We start from the raw sequence: 6,932 nt of genomic DNA, 5'->3' as shown, positions 1-6,932 counted from the left end.
ATTCTAGGCATACGACATCAGAGATTGATTCCAATCATGATCTCCCCCATGACCCAAACGCTAGGATTAACATTATTCACGCTCACACTATTCAACGCCCAATCGATCACAAAAAAACTACACCTCCTCAACGACCATCTGACAGACAACAACCCCGATATTTGCGCCATCACAGAAACATGGCTGAAACCCACAGACACAGTCCTATTAAACCAGCTACCCAACCATCTTTATGATGTTCATTCAATCCCTAGAATTAAAAAAAGGGGTGGAGGGATCCTTCTAGCCACAAAAAAGGGCCTAGGGCTCTCACTCCAATTATCTACCACAATAAACAAGACTGAAATTGCCTTCTTCAATTCGGACCATCTACAAATAGCTTTAGTCTACTCACCACCTGGAACTTTAGACACAGACCCTTCACCTCTAATTGAGTTCACAACAAAACATTGCAAACAGGACAAACCAGCTATTTTGATGGGAGACTTCAACTTACATGTAAACAGCACACTGCTAACTCATAACTGTGATATCCTTCTCTCAGCTCTCAACCACTTAGGCTTCAACCAGATAGTCAAAGATCCCACGCACAAAGCAGGACACACCCTCGACCTGATCTTTCTCAACAATGGCATAACACCAACCAATAACCCTACCTGCGTCCCAGTCCCATGGTCGGACCATCACGTCATCTCGGCAGAACTTCAAATTACAGACCAGCCTCGTCCCATATTTCCAGTAACCACTATACGTTACAGGAAACCCTGCCCCATAGACAATCTTAGTAATTTACTTTCCACAGAAGTCGACCGACTGGATTTAACAGACGCATCCTCAGCTATCACCTCCTAGCTCAATATTACAAACAAGATCACCGATCTTACCTGTCCCTCCACCACCAAATCCTTAAAACCACCCCAAGCAAAAAGACAACCGTGGTACACTCCAACACTCAAAACCCTCAAACAAGAACTCCGGAAAAAAGAAAACAGCTGGCGCAAATCTCCTTCCACCATCACAACGCTAAATTATAAATCCCATCTCAACACATACAGATTAGCCATCCTAAAAGCCAAAAAAGACTTCTTTGCAAAAAAAATTCACAACTTTGCACTGGACCCAAAGGCTCTATTCTCATTTGTATCTTCCCTAACAAAACCCACTCCACCTAGCATTCCAGATGAACTAGCAGCCAACAAAGCTGAGGAACTAGCAATCTACTTTGACAAAAAGATCACCAACCTCCTCAAGCCTATCCTTACCCAACAAACAACAGTACTACAGCCGACAACCTCACCATATAACAAAGAATACAGCCTATCATCGTTCGAAACTCCTTCATCGTTGGAAATCGAACTTATTCTCAAGAAGCTCAAACCATCTTCCCATCCTCTGGATACCATACCCTCCAATCTTCTCCTTGCGACCCCTAACACCATTTCTAAACCCATATCAGACATCATCAACTGCTCCTTAATACAAGGAAAGGTCCCAGACCAACTCAAAATAGCAGTTTTGAAACCGTTACTAAAAAAATCAAACCTTTCAACGGATGACCCTGCAAATTTCCGCCCTATCGCTAACCTTCCCCTTATCTCAAGAGTGATGGAAAGATTCGTCAACAAACAACTGTCGGAATACCTGGAGGATAACAACATTCTCTCCCCTTTCCAATTCGGCTTCAGGAAATCTCAAAACACGGAAGCACTCCTAACATCGTTATCCGACACCATACTTCTTAATCTCGAAAAAAAACAACCCTACCTCCTCGCTCTTCTTGACCTATCCGCCGCATTTGACACAGTCAACCATACCATACTACTCGAGCGGCTATCCGACATAGGAATTCAAGGAGAAGCACATAGCTGGTTCCAATCGTTCCTGGAGAACAGATTCTACAAAGTAAAAATCAACAATGAAGAATCGCATCCTATCAAATCAACTCGAGGAGTACCACAAGGATCATCTCTCTCTCCTACGCTATTTAATATTTACTTGCTTCCACTCTGCCACTTACTCTCTAACCTCAAGCTAAAACATTATATTTTCGCTGATGACATTCAGATTCTCATGCCCATCACAGAATCACTACAAAAAACTTGGGCGCATTGGAATATCTGCTTACAAACCATCAACTCTCTCCTATCCAGCTTGAACCTCATACTTAATCCAAACAAGACAGAAATCCTCATCATCTCACCAGACGAAAATCACACCCCTACCAACTTTCAAAGCGTAACTCAATTCTCATATCCAAACACTAACCTATCCACCTCCGTCAGAGACCTGGGGGTGCGTCTCGACAACAAATTTAACCTAAAATCCTTCATAACCAACACAACTAAAGAATGCTATTTCAAACTCCAAGTGCTGAAAAATCTCAAACCTCTTCTTCACTTCAGTGACTTCCGGCTAGTAGTCCAGTCTTTAATTCTGTCTAAGCTGGACTACTGCAACTCACTACTGCTAGGTCTCCCAGCTTTATCCACCAGACCATTACAGATGGTGCAGAATGCAGCAGCAAGGCTACTCACCAACACTAATAAAAGAGCCCACATAACACCTATTCTTCACAGCTTACACTGGCTTCCTATAAAAGCTAGAATCACCTACAAGACACTATCAATGATCCACAAGGATATAATGGGCATCGCCCACCTAAATCTAAATTCGCATCTCCGCCTCCACACATCTCAAAGACCCATCAGGCACAACTACAAAGGTTCCTTATATGCTCCCCCGATCAAAACCACATTAACAAAACGAGCACTCTCAACAGCCGGACCCACACTCTGGAACTCACTACCGCCAGATCTACGCCAAGAGACCTGCCATCTAACTTTTAAGAAAAATCTAAAAACGTGGCTTTTCAGGCAAACATATACAGAATCACAAGTTTACTTAGACACCGGCCAAAAAGAAAAATAGCCCAAACACCAGATCCTAGTTTCACCTATACCCCCTTCAAGACCCAACCACGTCAGATCTGAACTTCTCACCTGTTTAAGACTTCTTCTCTGATTCATCAGTCTTCCTTAACTCATGCATTTCTCGCATATTTTGCACATCAACATGGTCTATGTACCCTCATATCACAATTTAGTCTACCCTTTAATTTTTTCTAGATATTTATTCTCGCTATAAACATGCCGAACATTTACCTACGTCCTGTTGACGAGTTACTATTATTATTATCTATGTAATATTTAATTTATTATTAATATCTATATGTTATAGGTTATATGCTATATGTTATACGTTATATGTTAAGAAACGCTGTTCCATGTAACGCCTTTTGTGCGAAAGTTTTGTTATATGTAAACCGACCTGATTCGATACTTGTATTGAGAATGTCGGTATATAAAAATCCTAAATAAATAAATAAATAAATAAATAAATAAATAATGTAATGTGTTACACATTTTACATGTGTTAATGCTTACATTAGAGCTACACACTTTGATAAACAAACCCTTAGTTGATTGCCAGTAGACACCAAAATGATGCTGTATACTGTGATATGTTCTTTGAAATGTAATTTACTCCTTGATGCTAAAGTGGGAGTTGGGATTTCCTAAGGTAATTCTCTTGTATTGAGTGCAGATGCTCCTAACAGCCCTCATTCCAAGGGGTTATCAGATTGACCAACCCTATAGAAAATACAACAATGTAGATAAAAATAGCACTGTGTTGCGTTTCTTCCCTGGATTTCCTTGAATATGTTCATAGATATGAAATATAATACACTCCTTAGTGGGGAATGCCAAGATTTGGAGTACAAACTATGGTATGTAAGTACTCATCAAGGATTATTCAGTTCTTGCTGTTCTGAAAAGTAACCTAACATCCAGCAGTCTTATCAGATGTAAAAACATCTTTAGATACTTTCACAAAGACCTTTATGACTGTAAAATGAATTGATAACTGTATAGCTAGGAAATGTTAAAACAGCACTGAGGAAGATTTGGAATGTCTAAATTTTAAAAAATTAAACAATTAAACAGAATATATATTTACCAAATCTATTATCCCTAGGATCTGTGAATCGGTCTTTAGTTGGTAAAAAATAGGGTATCTGCCAATATGTTGTATATTGCTTCAATGAATACAGAGTATAATACAGATATATATCCTTCAGTGGACATCTCTAAAGAGCATCATGTAAACCAAAAGTTAAATGTGTTTAAAAGCAGAAGTATCCTCTCAACCATAGAGAATTTCTGCAGAAAAGGGTTGAGGTACATTAACTGGGCAATGAGAAAGAAGCTTACATTGCAACTCCTGTGTGGTGCATGCTCTGGGGATCAATGGAGGGTTTCTGTTTCTAATGCTATTAATCTGGTGCCATAAGTAAACTGCAATTTTATTTAACATATTATTTTCAGACTTTTAAAAAATTTGTATTGGTATTTTCTGTGCATTTTACCATAGTGACAAATAAACACTCCCCAGCTGTTCTTAAAAAGGCAACTTCAGCACTGACATAACAAATATTTTAAAGTTCTATCTGCAGTCTCAGCATCAATTATATGAGTGCTACACAGTATATTATTACTTGCCAGACAGAATGAAGGCACACTTTATACTTCAGCCCTTATTCCCATTTTCCTTCCGTATTCTTCCACTGACATCTTGTCAAATTTTCTGCCATTTCTTTAGCTGATTGGCAGATTGCTATGATTGGAATTCGAGTAGATTAATGGAGTTACCAAAGGTACCGAGTTATCTCCTACTTGCTGACTCTACACACATACGTTTGAAAGTTCTCGTTTATCTATATGGCAAGCTTTGATTTCCTATAGAACTAGGACTGATTCATGAGACTGAACCATATCAATTAATATTTGAGTAGCTGCAGATTTGCCCAAAACATTCAAAGGGTGATCAAAATGATAAAGGGGATGGAACAATTCGCTTGTGAGGAAAGGCTAGGAGAGGAAATAGCTGAGAGGGAGATATTATAGAGATCTATAAAATAATGAGTGGAATGGAATGAGTAAATGTTAATAAGTAGTTTACTCTTTCAAAAAGTACAAAGACCAGGAGACACACAATGAAGTTACTAGGTAATACATTTAAAACTAGTAAGAGAACATTTTTTTTTATTACTCAATGCATAATTAAGCTCTGGAATTCATTGCCAGAGGATGTGGTGAAAGCTATTAGAGTAGCTGCATTTAAAAAAAAAGGTTTGTACAAGTTCCTGGAGAAAACGTTAAGGGGGAGTTGCACAAATCCACTGCTTATTCCTTGGATCTCTACCCCTTAGGATCCTGCCAGGTACTTGTGCCTGGATTGGCCACTGTTGGAAACAGGATATTGGGCTTGATGGATCCTTGCTCTGACCTAGTATGGCAAGCCTTATATTCTTATGTAAATCAGTAAGTCTCATTAGAAAGGGATAGGGAAATAATTAAGAGTTAGACTAGAACTAGGGAAAGCTGAAATGGATCTGCCAGTCTACAGAAAGCTGTGGTAAATTTCCTTGTGTCTGCTTCACATTCAGACTTTCTTTTAACTAAAGTTAATTGAGCCATGGACTTTTCAAAAGTGTGTTGAATCTGTGGCACATCTTTAAAAAAAAAAAAAAATATATATATATATATATATATATATATATATATATATATATATATATATATATATATATTTGCACATCCCTACTCATTAACTATTCCCAGTGACTGTCACCAAAATGGCCAGCTGATTATGGCAGTGGAAACAATGTGAATCAGCCCTTATTTGTTTAGTGCTGAAAGGATGGAGGCTTTTCTGTTGTTCAAAGGTAAGGCTTGTTTTGCCAAGATAGTAACTAGCACCATTCTGCAGTGAAAGGAATTTATAGACAGCAGGCCAATGGAAGTTGGCATTCAAAAATAACAGCAGAAATTATAATTCTGTGTAAGATGCACAGAAGAACATAGAGCGTTCTAACTGCAAGCTACAGAATTTGTATCCCCATCTGTGTCTCCGGCAACAGTTTCTCTGGCTTTACACAACTTACAGAGCCTAGGGAAGTGAGGCTGCTTTAGTCTCTGTTAGCTCGGTTGCAGGCTGGTTCTCTATAGCAGGGAGCTGAGTCATTTCCATCAAAGTTAGTCCCTAAGTTCCATGTAAACCGGTCTGATATGAATCTTGTCATGAAGTTCGTATAGAAAAATGTTAAATAAATAAAATAAAAAGTTATATATTTTTGTGTCCAGAGTTGCGCTGGTAGCTTGCGAATGCTGTACCTGTTGAAGCCATGCTGAACAAGTCAAACTGCAGTCTTCCAGGACTGCAAACAAACCAGGCTGGGTTTCAGGAGACCCCTAATGAATATACACGAGATATAGTTCCATGCACTGCCTCAGTTGTATGCAAATATATGTCATGCATATTCATTAGGGATCTCCTGAACACTCCACCGGTTTGTGGCCCTTAAGGACTGTGGTTTGACACCCACTGTAGGCACTACTGTTGAACCCATTGAAAAAATTAACAGCTGAAGAATAATATGCAGTGGAATGATGGAACTGGTTTTATCCTGTGGAATAACATTATTTTCCTTCATTGGCGCATGGCAATTACAATACTGCATGTCAGCACTGTAATAGTGTAATTAAAATTATATGAGCAAAAGATAAGGATACTTGACTCACTACAGTACAGCTTATGAATGATTAGTGAAGGAAATGCTCTGCTCAGAGAATTTAAACAATGCAATTCTGCAGTCTTACCCAGTGCTATAAACTGATAGGTGCTGGAAGAGGTATCGTTAACATAGGTATTCAGGATCTTCCTGGCTCTACCTCCCTCTTTGCAATAACACTCACCAGACGCATAAGTGGGTTAATAAAGGCCGCAGTTTATTGAGAACATAATATCACATCCCAAACCCATTATACAATAAGAACACAACTTTGCACAAGCCACCAACTCTTCCCTCCCCC

The sequence above is a fragment of the Rhinatrema bivittatum genome, chromosome 13 (genome assembly GCF_901001135.1).
Source record: "Rhinatrema bivittatum chromosome 13, aRhiBiv1.1, whole genome shotgun sequence".
NCBI classification, from domain to species: Eukaryota; Metazoa; Chordata; class Amphibia; order Gymnophiona; family Rhinatrematidae; genus Rhinatrema; species Rhinatrema bivittatum.
This window is presented reverse-complemented; position numbering follows the sequence as displayed.